Here is a 14,931-nt window from a genome sequence, read left to right on the forward strand (position 1 = left end):
CATGCCTATTAGCATTGCCCATCAGGGGCTGGGGGAATTTTATGGCTCTACTTTGGAGCCATGGGTTCATGTTCAAAAATTTGGGAAGGCTTTGGGTAGGAAGTCACTTGATGTGTACATTTTCTCAAATCTTTTTTCTTCCCCTTTAATTTCAATTCTGCAAATATGGTCTGCTGCACTGCAAAGCTGCATCCTCACCATTTTCCCTGTGCAGGCTTTTGGTTTTCCAGCTGTAGGGCAGTGATAGGAGGAGGAGGTCAAAGGAGCTCCTTCCATCAGATTTGGGACACTTTCACACATGAACTCAGACTCAAATGTCTCTGTTTTGGCTTTTCCTTCTGACTGACAGCAATTCAAGGTTTTGTTGAAGCTGTAAGAATAAAGTTGTTGCTTTTTAAACAAGCTATGGATTCAACATAGTTTGAGATTTGTAAAATAACACACCAACTTCCTTGTGATTTCTTTATATTAACTCATGTTAAATCACATCTTTTTGGTCTAACTTGTTGTATCATTTCACTTTCAGTTTCTGTCCTTTCCACCACACACCAGCTCTCTTTCTTCTTTTCTGTTTCACTCCCTCCCTCTCCTGTCCTACAGGCCTGCTCCTTGTACCTGATTTAATTTTAATTTTTTTATGATACCCAGGGCCTGAATGAAGTTTTGTTTGCTTGCTTGAAAATTAAAACAACCCGTTTAGCATCTCTTTTTTTTCACCAGTTGGGATCAAGAGCATTTCTCCATAATTTTTAATTGCTATGTTTAGTAATTACTAAAAAAAGTGCTGAGAAAAATCCTATTAATTTGCAGACTAGATGAACTATGTGCATGGCTGGACATCTTTTTACCCATTTAAGAGAAAGTGGTTTTCATGATTTCTTTAAACCTTCCTTGCCCAAAATCATCAGGACATCATCCAAGGAAAACTTGTTACTTGGCTAAGCCTGCCTGGTTCCAAACTTGCATGTGATAGATGATGGCTTTCATATAACATTAGCTTAAAACATTAAAGGCTTGAGGACCATTTCAATCAACTTCAATATTTCAATTGATATGCCTGAGCAAGCTGCCAAAGTGTATTATTTAGGCAAATCCTTTTTATTTGGCTACAGGAGAACGAGTGCCAATGATGAAGATGGATCTCCTGCTTTGTTTATGTCTTCAGAAGTTTGGATTTTCACAAATTGTGTCTTTAAAGTCTGAAACATTTTATAAAACTCAGTTGTTTTAAGGAATTCAGTCATAGATTTTGTGCAGGAAATTGCAGGTGAGGTTGGGCTCTTTTCTGCCCAAAGCAATACTCTGGAAAAGCTTCTTGTCCCAGGACAAGAAAACGATGAAAATCCAGCATCTCAGTGGAAAATGATGCCTTTTTAAAAAAACTTCACTGCTATGAAAACCAAAAACCAGTTTATATAAAAACCCTCTCCTATAACAATCTTTCTACAAGCATCATGTTTACAGCAAAATTTCCTGGTAAAGTTTAGGCAAGCATGTGGTTGAAAAACATTTATTTCTGAGAGCCATCTGTTCTGAGAGAGAGAGAGAGAGATAAAGAAAAGCCAGAACAAAAATCTGATTCAACTGATTTTAAGTATTTCTGGGACTTGGATGTTGCTGCAGCTTCTGGGGTATTTTCATCACTGTACTCTGAACTGGAGGAGGGGGGTGGATGCTCCTTTCTTTGCTTCCTTGGGCAAACTTTGTTCTACTTTTCTGCCAGAATAATTTTAAACCCACATCAAGTAATTTAGCACAGATTAATCTCTCCCTTCTATTTAGGAATTTAGCAGACTGTTGTAAGTAGTGAGGGAGAAAAGCTTTTAGAAATGAGACTAGAAATGCTGGCTTATTATGGAGTGAATCATTTTAATCAGGTGCTGGAAGCTTTCCACCAGCCCTCTCTCCACAGCCCTCTGAGATAAACTCATGGAACTTCTTTTTGCTGCAAGGATAACATGGGAATAAAACAATTCCTTTCCACACCGTTCCTCCCCTCTCCTGCTTCTCACCAACAAAGTTTGGTTATGCAGAGATCACTAGCAGTTATATCAGCATGACCTGGTATCCAGGCAACACAAAACCTTGTCAGTTTAACAATACACAATGAAGAACTCCGGGATGATGAAAGCTGAGAGGCTCGTTTGACAAGATAGCACCTGTTCCACTCTGAACAGCCAGTGTTGAAATAATGATGGCATTAGTCAGGGGAATACAAGAGGTTCAAAAGGGTTTTTGTGACTTTGAAAGCGAATGGCAGCACGGGGAACTGTCACCAGTTTCCTCTTCAGGGATGGGTTGCTGTGCCTGCTATTTATTTGTGGCCAGTTTTTTGTGGGGTTTATGATTTTATTGCCTCTAATGGCTCTGAGCTCCCAGCTCTGGCCAGGGGCAGCTGTGCTCAGGCTCATGGCTCTGAGGTAAACAGAGCCTGCTCTGTTCTGAACCTGTCCAACAATGGGAGTTATCATCAGCCATGTGAGAGCTGCTGTGTGTGATGGCAAAGTGATTGCACTGCTGGCCACGGTTCTTTAGTGAGTGCCTCCCCCCAGGTGTGCCACAGAGCCTCTCACTTGTCTCTGTTACATTCAGCACTGACTTTTCTCCTGCTGGTTTTGCTGCTTGTGCCTGAGGTCAGTCCATGATCTCCTGGAATGAAGAGAGCAAGGGGAGTATCCCACAGTATAAAAGTGGAACATGTGCAGAGGGGACTGAAATGATTCAAAAGACTGAGATCTGGAGGAGCAGGAGGAAACATGAAAGCAATGTACAGCAAAAGAGATGGGGAAATTATAGAAGCAACTCAGTAGGGAAGCAAAATATGTAAAATTAAAATATTCAGATGGTGGAATAAAGCAAGAGTGGTACACTACAGTGGGAAATGATAGGAAAATGAATTAATCAGGCAGCAGCAGTATTACCTTAGTGGAATTTAGTTAGGGAGACTGGAGGAGCCATGAAAGATGTTTGATGGCTCACTGGCTTGAGAAGCAGAGATTCAGAGGGTGTCTCACTTATTGTCATTCACTGACATTCAGTCAAGGCTATGGATGACCAAAATCATGTCCACTTGTTGACAGCTTGATAAACTGTGAGGAATGAGTTAATGATGTGGGGTTCTCCAGCAGATAATACTGAAATAGGTTTTAACTTGAACTTGCAGCTATGGGTATGTAGGGAATAAAGCAGCACTGAAAAGCACCACATTCCACCCAGACATTATAATCTATCTAATTACTTTTTTAAATAATTGAAAAGATCAGTACAAGTGGTAGTAAGCAGTGTACTGAATTGCAAATTAAGCATAGAATGGAAACATGTATTGAGCAGAAGGGTAGAAGAGTGATAATAAGCTCCCTTGTCTCTCTACTCCCCTTTAATGTGGCTCTTACTCAGAAAGGTAAATAAGGAGAAACTGTTTTATCTCCAAAACTTGAAACTGGAAACTTAAGTAGATTGATTTATTTCTCAAAGTGAAAGAATGAATGATTTTACAATCAAAAAAACGTTGAGATGAAATGATAATTTTAAAAGCCCTCAATTTCCCACCTGCCGTCTGTCACTTCCCTCAGGTTCCACCCTGTCCCACACCTTCCTGTCTCTGACTCTGCCCACTCCTGACCTTCAGAGTCCCTCTGGAAGCTCGTGGCTGATTCCAACAGAAGCTGAAAAGAGGCAGAGATGTCTTGAATCCTAAAAAGTTTTCATGACAGTGTGAAGCTGCATGGAAGGGAGAGCTCAGTAATGCATCCAGTGTGAGAAAAGCTCCAGCCCTTTTTAGACATTTGAGTGTCCTCCTGGGAGCTCAGCCTGCAGCTGAGCTGAGCTGGGGCTCTCTCAGTTCCCTGCTTATGGAGCTGATTGTGCCCTTTTCACCTGCTACACAGGCTTTGACTCTTCTTTCCTACTTTAGTGAATTTTCTTTTTTTCCTCTGTTCTCTGTACAGCCTGAACTAAAGTTGTGTTTCATCAAGAAGGGATGAAAATGTAAGTGTTGGGCAAACAGAAATTAGAGCAGTCAAAAATTAGACATTGGTAGCCCAGAAGGGTCAGGAAGGTGAAGAGAAGCAGCTGAAATATTCCAGCATTGAGACAATCAGGACCTGAAAAGAGATTGGAACAAAATGATCCAGTGACTGCACATATGGAGAAATGTCTGCTGTTCCATCAGTTCCTTAAAGTTTGAAGTAAATATAATAATGGGCAAAAATGTCTCAACTTTGTCACTTTCCATCCATTGGTTTGAGCTTCCTGTGACCACAATGAGCACAAATGTGTTTTCTTGCAACCATTTTTTTGTATCTCTCCATCTGTGACTAAATTAAGCTTTAAAAATCCATTTGCCACAGAGATATGATGGTAATTAGTGGTAAAACAGTTCTTCAGACTTGAAAAGAGTTGAAATTTAAGTCTAAAAAGACTATGTAGCATTTGCTGTACTAGAACTTAGAGAAGGAATAAATGGCTGGAAATGAAATTGTTGCTTTGAAACTTGATGATGTGGTAAATCTCAGTATTATACTCATTGATATTGAAGATTCCTTAAACTGAGCAAATTGTAAAGATTTACTTTTCTCCTAGAGGGACTGGATTATGTTTGTCTGCTGTTTGGAGCTGGGAAACACTGAACAGTTTCAGGGATAAGCAAAGAGAAGGGATTTTGCAGATGAGTTTGCAAGCTCTTCTGTCTTTCCTGGACTCAGTGGAGCTGCAGGAACACAATTCTTTGCAGTGTTGGGAGCTTTGAGAGCAGCTTAGGATCCAGCCAGCTTTTTGGATCTGCATTAAATTTCTTCTGATAGAGGAGACAATGTAGAAATCTTGTGGTAAAAAGAATTAATTTAATTTGTTTTGGAAGTCTGGCTAAAGAAGCTGAATGTTATTAATAAAACAGTCTTTAGGATTTTAATTGAATTTATGCGATAGAACTAAAAGAAATTCCACATATAGATTCTTGACTAGGTTTTCCTTGGCTACTCACAGAAAAATAAAAGAAAAATAAACTTTTTAGAGAGATCCGCTGTTTCCACAGAGCTAGAAGTGGGTCAGTCTCCTGACAGTATTGATCAAAAGGCAGATGACTGAATTTGGTTCATTCAAATGGATGCTATGTAGTCTCTATTTTGGTAATATTGAACAAAGTCTGACACACTGATGGGCATCTTTGCTTTATTAAAATTATGAAATTATTGTCAAATAGAAATAGATCACCTGCTGAGTTTCACTATTTTTCTGCCCACTTTTTTGCTAGATATGGGATTGTTAGAACAGTTTTTGGCTTTCAGCTTTTACACTTACAAATGGATTCTCACACTTTATGATGTAATTCCATTTATTGGCATATAAAACTTGACTATCTCTTTAAGATTGGGAGAAACACATTTTTTGTCTTTTTTATAGCATTTTCTGGCATAACAATATTTTCTACTATTTATTTATAGAATCATAATCATCAAATGGGAAATCTGAAGTGGAAAATCTTGGAGTAAATCTTCATTACTAATTTTTTGTAGGCCAAAGAACAAACACATCAGCTGGCAATTAATAGACCGAAATTACGATTCTCAAACAATCCACATGCACAGTTTAAAAACATTGCTTTGAGATGTGGGTGTTTGGTACCTTTTAGGGTTGCAATGAAAGGTAAGAGGGTTGGAGTTTGTTCCCCACAATGGGATGTGGTGACATCACTTTTGTCAGTGCCAGAGATGATGTTCTGTGCTTGAAGCACCTTGCACTGCACAAACAAGTGAGGAGAACTTTCCTTGAACAGAAAATCCTGCCAGTGCTTGTGAGATCAGTGTTACCTCCTTGGTATTTCATAGACATCGGAAATATAAAATATGCAAACTCATTTTTCCTCCATCTGAGTTTGAATGCTTGGTGGGTTCATGCTTTACTAATCTGCTCCATCTCAGACTCCAAATATCATTACCTTCAAACTGCATGTCCTCCCATTCCTTGGATGTTTTATTTTGAAGATTTAAATAGAGAGTTAGCTGGTGCTATGGGGATGGAGAAAAATGTTTTTTTGATATTCAAACATCTTTTCCCAGTGCAGCTGATGAAAGCTTTTTCAGAATCAGTTCTTTCTGCAAACTGCCTTCCTGTGAGCCTCACCTAATTCAGAGTGAGAAAGGACCAGAAATCTCTGACCCAGGACTTTGTCAACTATTCTTTCATCTGGTTTTCTTTGCACAAAAATAGCCCAGAAAAAAGTGATCAGATCTTTAAATATGAACACTGAATATTGACAGTTGCCCATGCTGTAGGTGTTGTTTCTTTTTGGCATCATTGGAAAACACTGGAAAGAAAATATTTGTCCATCTTTTGGGTTTTTTGACCCAGTAAAAATCTGGTTTTTTAAGGTCAGTAATTTTGTGAGGAGCTAGAATGAGCTGGGCAGTGCAGAGAGCAGAGCAGTGTTTCACAGAGATTTTATTTGTGTTGGTAAATGGTGACAAGGCAAATGCAGACAACAAAGAAGGAGTCAGAGGCAGACACCTTTACCTTGGCTTGTGCCCTGAAATGCAAGGTGTTGGATGGAAAGAGGTGTTGCTTCAGAAGTGAGACTTTGAGGAAGATCTGAAGATGAATCTGTGTTCTCAGACCTTAATCTTTCTTCTGGAGCTTTGCTTTAAGACCTAGTATGTAATTTCACATCTGGGTTATGTCACTTTGCTGGGTTTTAGTGAATAATGCTGCAATTTTAGAAATGCATTCACTGTATTTTTCTACTCTCTTGTTCTCATAAATCCTTCTCTCAGTCAATACCGTGGGCTGGGAATACAGAGCCGTGGAATTGGGCTGGAAAAGACCTTAAAGCTCATCCAGCTCCAACCCCTGCCATGCACAGGGACACCTCCCACCATCCCAGGTTCCTTCCATGGGCATCAATGGGCTTCACTCCAGTAATACACCAGCTCAATTCTCTGAGTGTGCTTTGTGAGCTCAAGTCTTCCTTCCAATTTTCTAAGCCAGTTTGGAATCTCTATACAGGACAGGAGTGGGGAATGGTGGCCACTGGCTCCTGCATTCCTCTCCTGTAAAATTATATTGTTCATAATGGAAAAAACAGGGTTATATTTATTCAATATGCTTTTCTCTCCTGAAAAAAAATTGCCTCAATAAGTAAACAGGATTCTTGAGGGCATAGCATCATATCTACAAATATTTATTCAACCTTAAAATTCTTTTTTTCTTCCTAAAGCCTTTTCCAAAATACATTATCATCTTCAGCAGAGTGTTCTGATGAGCTGTCAGTTAAAAGCTGGTTTATGACGCTTACCTTTCCACCCACTTATTCTAAATAAATTATGCTACTTTTAGTGATAGTATGAATTTATTCAGAACTCATCACTGAGAGTAAGGCCTAGTAAATATTTCTTGCTCCCTGAAAATGTTTGTCTGACCCTCGTCATTTATTCAACTATTGATTCTGTCTTTTGTTATCTGTATGTATTATTCACACAGCTCCTAAATCTCTGCCTCTACATTAAAATTATTCATAATTAAACTCTAGAGAGCTGATGAAACCAAGGATGCCTAAATAGACGTGTTTTTCCCTAGTTAATATTTCCATCCTGATTGACAGTGATAAGGTTTCTGCCAGGATGCTGATTACAGGCAGAAACAAGCTCAGAGAAAAAGAACCTTTGGAAGGTACCACAGTGTCAGCTGGGAAGTCAATTTAAGTTACACTTTTTAAAGATTTGAAACTACTGAAGTAAGCATTCTCCTGGGCTTGTTCAGAAATCTTCTGGAGTGCTAAGCTGTGCTGAGAACACAGAAAACATAAACTGACCTTAAAAATGACTGGACTATAAACTGGACCCTTTTGTTGTCAATGGGACATTGGGAACAGGACAGTTGTTGGCAAATGATATTTGTGACTGAGAAACATATCTGGGAAAGACTGGGGATGCTTTCCTGTGCCTGAGGTCTCTCCCACCTGCTGGCTCTGCCTATAAGCAGGCAATGTTTTATCTTGCATCCCCATAGCTTTAATATTTCCTCCAAATCTTGGACCCCCTGCTAGATGGACCTGTTTAAAGCAGAGCCTTTAGCAGGCAATGCCCTCTGTGTGCATCCTGTGCCCTTACCACAGTGTGAGATCTCTTTGTCTGGGGTTAAAAACTCTAAAGAATTTTTTATTGAATGTCCCACTCACATTGTTTACTACAAATTGTTCACACCAAAGTCCTCAGAGCTCAGTTCTGCATGGCACAGGCAGCAAAACACTGATCTTACCATTGCAGTGCTGCTGTGTGTTTGCACTAAGTGCAGCTTTCACCTCTGGTACTGTCAAAGGGACCTGGGGACACGGGGTGAAAATGGAGATGGGATTAATTAAGCTGTGAGAGGGGAGGGAATTCTTTCTCACCATATGTGTCCTTTCCTGCACTCCAGCCACGTACTGTGTAAAACCAGAATGAGATCTGCAAATCTTTATGCACCATAAAGATTGGCCATGGAAGCCAGGTGGGACTGGAAATGTGCAGTTTGCCCTCACCCAGGACTTACTTTAGCATGGGTCTAAAATATCAGAGAGACCAAGCTGATAGCAGATCACTGCCTGAATCCTCCTCTAGCAGATTCTTGTAATTTTATTAAGCATTTTCCCCCAGCTGTAAATACCATCATTGTCAGAGCAGCTGGAAGCGTGAAGAGCAGCAGAGAAAACATCCTAAACATCCTATCTTCTGGAGTCTGAACAGAAAAGCTGTTACCTTGAAACTCTGGAGAATACAGGCTTGTATTGTATAACAGGATTACTCTGCATTAACTGAAGTGGAGACACCACTCGGCAGCAGCACTCTGCAGAACAAATAAAACATCATAAAAATAAACTGCTTAGAGTTCTTGCAAGAGAAAAGCTTTAAGATAAAAAAGAGTAGTAATATAGAGGAATAATTTACTGGCCGACTGCATCCTTTTCCTTACTGAGGCTTGTCTCTCAGTTTGCTTTGACAGCAGGTTTAAACAGAGAAATTCCATTGCTGGATAAAATATGATCTTGGCTCAAGGGAGTAAGCACAATATACTTATAGCAGGATACAGTCTTGTCTCACAAAACTTAGTGTAAAAAAAAATCAGCAATCAGTGTTGATTACAGCAGTGCTGCACATGTCCCTTCCAGCTCCATACTTCTGTGTTGTCATCTTGCACATATAATTTGTTCCTAGACAAACCATTCCTTCCTCACAAGCAGCTTTCAGTTTCCTGAAAGTTTACAACAAAAATGTTTTCTTGCATGAATGAGTTAGGATTTCTCATGTGGGATTCCAGCTGCTTTGAAAATAGATTTCCTTGTGCTGGTAGGTCTTGTACCACTGACAGTTGTGCTGCCATGGGGGCTTATTCTGCTCTTTAGCTTTTTTTTAATGCAGTACAAACCTAGAGCACACAGAGATTCTCTTCTGGTGCTGAACTGCCACAGGAATGGCTGTGGTGGTGGTGACTCAGTGATTCTTCTGGCACAGTTGATAAAAACCCCAGTGATGTTAAAGTGTTCCTCTGATAGGGACCGTCATGAGGAGAGAAAGAAGAGACCAAACCCAGTCCTTAGGGTTTTGTTGACTGATTTGGCCAAAACACCACAGGACATGACTGTAAGGAGCATTGGAAACATAAGTGAAAATAATTCCCTTTTGAAAAAATAATTTTAGTACATGCAGAGTAGTGGGGTTTCAAAAATAGATATTAATGCCAGTGTAAGGGAGGGCAGTAAATCAGGGCTTTTAGAACAGGAGCTCCATGCTCAGGACTGGGATGTGAGGAGTGACCAGGAGTGGCTCAGGGGTTGTGCTGAAATCATGGCAAGTGCAGACAGTGATGCTGCACAGGTGGAAGCCAGCAGGGCTCAGGTAGCAGAGTTTTTATTGCTAGCAGGATGAAAAAGAGGCAGGAAAACAGCTCAGCTTAATGTTCAGTTTAATTTTTGAGTTTTGCTTTTTATGATCATAAGTCATATCTCTTTTCCATTCCAAACAACAATTGTCATCAGCGTGGGGTTGACAGATTTATGTTTGGTTTGCAAGGTTGACAGATTGATTTGCTGTATCTTGTAGCATCCTTTTCTAGATTACAATAGCATTTTATATAAAAATAATGAGTTTATAATTATATAACATAAACAGAATAAGGATGAAGGGTCCATTGGGTTTCATTACTTCAAAGTGCTGCAATGCTTGCACATTATAGACAAAATTTTACCACTAAAAACAATTCACATGAGACATTAGCAGGCAGGAATACAAAGTAGCTAAATGCTCTTAGATGAAGGTATCTGTTTGTTTTGGAGGCTTAAACTTCCTTGACACTGAAGAGAATTTGGCATCCCTTCTGAAGAGGTGCTTTTAGTACATGACACTTTAATAGAATACCTCAGTGAGTTATTAAATTAACAAAGACAACACTAAATTATTGATGTTCTTTCCCTCCTCCCTTCCTCTGCTGTCCTTCTGCCTGAACTTACCCTGTATATTCAATTTTAGGAAATAAACATCCAATCTGTCTTGCAGAGCGGTTCGACGCCCATCACTGAAATGGATTTTGGATAGAAAAAATGCAGATATTGAGGTTGCCAAGTTGTCTATCTTAGGCTGGAGCTGTGTAAAAAGAACCTGTGATAAATCCCTGCCCTGGTGTGGGCAGGTGCTGGAGCCAGATCTGTTGTCTCAAATGATCCCAAGGGGCAAAAAGTGGGGATAACATCATCTCCTTCTGTAGGTATCAAAGGGGGTGTGCAGTGATTGATAACACCAACCCAGTGTATTAAAAGTTTTTCATTCAGGCTAACCTAATTTATATTATACAGTACTAGAAAATTTGAAAACACCTCAGTAGATCTCTCAAATTTATAATCTATGGTCACTTCTTAGTAGTGTTCCTCCACTATTATAAAATAATTCTGTGCAAGAGCTAAGCCATGTGGTGGAATCCAGTAAGTCTTTGATGTCTGTGAACTCAGCAAGAGCTTTTAGTATATGCCAGAAGGTGAACAGTCTTAACACTTGTGGGAGGTGGTGTGTAAAAATAAATAAAAGCACATTTTTTTCCGTATGAAGCTGCCTTACTGTAGTAGCTTTCAAAGTGAGCTGCTTTTCAGTGCTGCTCATGCTATTTTCCCAAATATGTTCTCAAATTGAGTGACTTTTTATCTCACATCAAAATACCACATTCCAGTGGCATAACTCATCAGTGAGAGCTGGTTTTGCAGGTTAGGTACAAAAGGGGCTTTTTAAGTAGACAGAGCTGGTGTCAAAAGTCATCTCACATTGGTCTGATATGTAGAGAAAAATTTGTTTTGCCAAAACATCTGGAAGTCTTCCCCGCTTTTATGTTTTTTGTTGTTTGAGGGTGTTTGTTTGTTTTTTTTTAACCTAATTATTTGTGGATTTGTTCTACTAGTTGGAATTGGAAATTGTGCAGTGACCATTAGAACTTTTGATACTCTTCCTCAAGGCAGCTCCATGAGTCTTCCACTCATACTGGATTGTTTATTTAAACATCACCTTTTTTATTTTAAAGACTTAGATCTTCAGAAGCTGGTCTAGTTTCTGAAATGAAATCTTGATTAAATGGCCATATAACTTATTAACTATTATGATATGGAACTGTCAGAGGTGATTTTAACAGAAAGCAGAGGTTCCCCACCTGAGGTTCCCCAGGATCTGGGTGTGAGTGCTGGGAGACTTCGAGCACTGCAGTCTTGTGTCTGGGTATTCTGGGTCTGTAGAGTGTGGGGATGTGTTTAAGAAGAAAAATCAATGTTTTTTGAGTGAAAATTAAAAAGGAGAAGGGTATAATCTCTGAGTCTAAGATGTGCTTGAAATATCTGAATTTTATGTAGCTGATTTGTTCATTCACAGTGCACAAAACTGTACCTTTGATAAGCAGACACTTTGAAACCAAAAGGTCTGAAACCTTTGAATATTCCTTTCTAGGCTGGACAAAGTTTTTGATTTTAATGGAGCTGCAGTAAGGATGCAGAACATAACCCCTTACTTCTCATGTGTGATACAATCCTCTCTGATCATGTTTGTTTAATATTCTGATCGTGCAAAGTGTTAAATGGTCTTGACTTCCTTTAAAGTCAGAATTGTAGCATCTGTATTTAATTACCTGACAGCATTTTCAGAGTTCTTGTCAAATTCTGCCTTAAAGGAATAACAGTTTCCAGGCAGGTTTGGACTCCTTTGCCCCCTCTCCCTCACTTATTGTCTGTATCCTCTTCCTGCACCTCAGCTTGGGAGATGTGATTTGCACCCCCAAGAGCAGCTGCCAGGGCTGTGTTTCCTGCGCATCTCCAGGCTGGGAATGGCTGTGCTGAGCAGGGTGGTGCCTGTGCAGAAATTCTCATTCTGAAGCCAAAGGATGATCGAGGAACCCTGGCAGCAATTTAGGGAATTCATGTGCTGTGCCTCAGGCAAACACTGATTAATGAAATGGCCCCGGCCCTGAATCTGCTGAGGGAGGCTCTTTGTGGCAGATACATTGTGTATTTGGGCATTAATTGTCTGCAGTAACCAGAAAGTTCCTGATTCTTCTGTAATTATATATATGTATGATATTATAAATGCCAGGAAAGCCAGAACACATTCAGTTCTTTCCATATGGGACATGGAGGAAATGATGCCTCCATCCCTAATTTCCCAGCCCTGCCCTCTACAGTAAATACCATATAAATCCTATATATATATATATATAAAATATCACATACTATAAACACTATAATCCACTATTACAGTATATTTATCTGTATTCTGAGGGTAAGGTGAGTCTGACCAGTTAACTCCGGAGTCAAGCAGCAATATCTGCTTCTCAGAATCCAGATGGGCTTTTGGGGCTTCCTGGCAAGATTGCTGTGCCACAGTTGCTTTCCAAACAACTGTAATAGAAAGAAAATAAATGTTAGAAGAGCACAGGACGCTTGACTTACTGCAATTCATTGCTTGTGTTCCTTTAAAATCAAAAGCTAAAAGACCTAGCAACTGAGGGAGCTGTGATACAGGATTTATTCTGACTAACTCTGCATCTCTAAGAAGTAGTTCCTAAATTTGTAGCAGTCTGAGCAGTTCCAGAGGCAGAGTGAGCTGATTCAGCAACCAGCTTAATCCTGCATTTAAACTGAAGAGGGAATTTACTCACAGTTATTGGTGAAATTAGGAGGAGCTGTACACTGCACACTTTCTGAAGTGCCTAATTAAAAAGGGGGAAAGGGACATGTCTTGATTTTGTGACAGCAATAATATTTTAGCTTGTCTGTAAGCCCAGCTCAGAGTTTGCCTTTCATCTGCATGCTCTGATCAATATCTGTGAGCCAGAGCAGTTACTCGAGTCTCTGCAGAAATCCCCTCTCCTGCCTGATATTTCTGCTCCCAGCCTGGAAATTGAATTCCTCTCAGCACCTTTAATAACTGTATCTCAGTGCCTGCATGTGGGCTTTGCCTCTGTCCTTACAGATTTGGGACTTTGCCTTTGTGGGCTGCCTTCCACAGGATTTCTGATTTGTAGTTCCTTGATGTGAAAGTTCTGTTTAAATCCTCACTTGTTAGTTCTCCATTCCAATATTCCATTTTTTATTTTTTTTTTGTCAAGGGATGAGATTAATTTATACAATCATATATAGACTGCATACATATCCATATTGCTGTCAGCTTACATGCATGAAAGGTGGCAAAAAAAAAAGCTCAAAATATAAATCACTGTGATTTTGAGAGTAAATATGACTTTGTCAGATGCTAAATTCAGATTTATAATTCAGGAAGCAAGAACTTTTCCTTAAGAGAAAAAAAAAAAAAGAGAGAGAGAGAGAGAGATTTTGCCCCCTCTATTACTGTTCCAAAATAAGTTTTTTATATCACACTTAGGTAAGTTTTCCCTGTAATATTTTATAGATTAATTCCTTTTCCATGTAAAATCCCCAATGATGGCCCCTTTCTGCATTGGTGAATTGTTTCAGGAGACATGCAAGAGTGCTTTGACTTTAACTGAAATCAGTATTTATAATTAACAGGAGTTATAGGAGGCTTTCTGGAGAAAAAGTTTGTGAAAGTGTAATTTGTCTAGATGGGGCCTCGCTTCCATGAAGTAGAATAACTTGGGCAGTGTTGCACATTATCAGCTGTGGATGGAGCTGCTAATTTACCTGGAGATTTCGAATAATTCCATCCTACTGTTGTATTTATTCAGGCTAGGATGTACTGCAAAACACTACTGAGAACTGCGGTACCAGGTCTAAATTTAAACTTATCCAATACAACCTGTTTTCCCTCTGCCTAATTTATGTGTGTGACTTAAAAATATCTCTCCATTTGCCCCTGCTGACTCTGCATTTTTAAATTCCAAGTCAAACTAGCCCATGGGAGTTTATAGTTGTAATGCTTTGTTTGGATGTTGGTGCTAAAAATAAATTTAAAAGGAGAACAATAAAACAGTGGCACTGACTGTAATAAACTGAGTAATTTTAAAGAATGAATGCATAAGAAAGCTACTTATTCAAGGCCTTCCAGAAAATGAACTATTCAAATTTATTTCCCACGGTAAGGATCTTTGAGCAGTATCTTCTCAGCAGCTCAATTGCAAACACCAGAAAGGGAATCGGAATCCCTCCACTTATGGAAACTAAGGATAGTCTTATCACACAAGATGCTTTCTGTGGAATGCAATGTTTACCCTCCATAATTTGAATTTTCCTAATCTATGAACTATTTCACTGAAATGAAAAAACCCAATACTCGAGCAAATCCTTCATTTGGGGAAGCTCCAGAAGGACAAAGTGAGCAGCCTCTGCTATGGCCATGCCCCAGTGCTGTTCAATAAAACCAATCTGCCATGAGAGAGGAAACCCTGTCACAGAGCAGCTCCAATATCAGCAGTATCTAAAGCACTGCAAGTTTTACACGTTTCAAACTGAGTTATCTGGAG

General features: G+C 39.5%; 1 protein-coding gene across 1 annotated transcript in view; it reads left to right on the forward strand.

The window, feature by feature from the left end:
- Positions 1 to 14,931, forward strand: part of SDK1 (sidekick cell adhesion molecule 1) — a 381,148-nt gene that overhangs the window by 147,057 nt on the left and 219,160 nt on the right. The gene's annotated exons all lie outside the window — the stretch shown is intronic.

Source organism: Ammospiza caudacuta, chromosome 17 (assembly GCF_027887145.1).
Source record: "Ammospiza caudacuta isolate bAmmCau1 chromosome 17, bAmmCau1.pri, whole genome shotgun sequence".
NCBI classification, from domain to species: Eukaryota; Metazoa; Chordata; class Aves; order Passeriformes; family Passerellidae; genus Ammospiza; species Ammospiza caudacuta.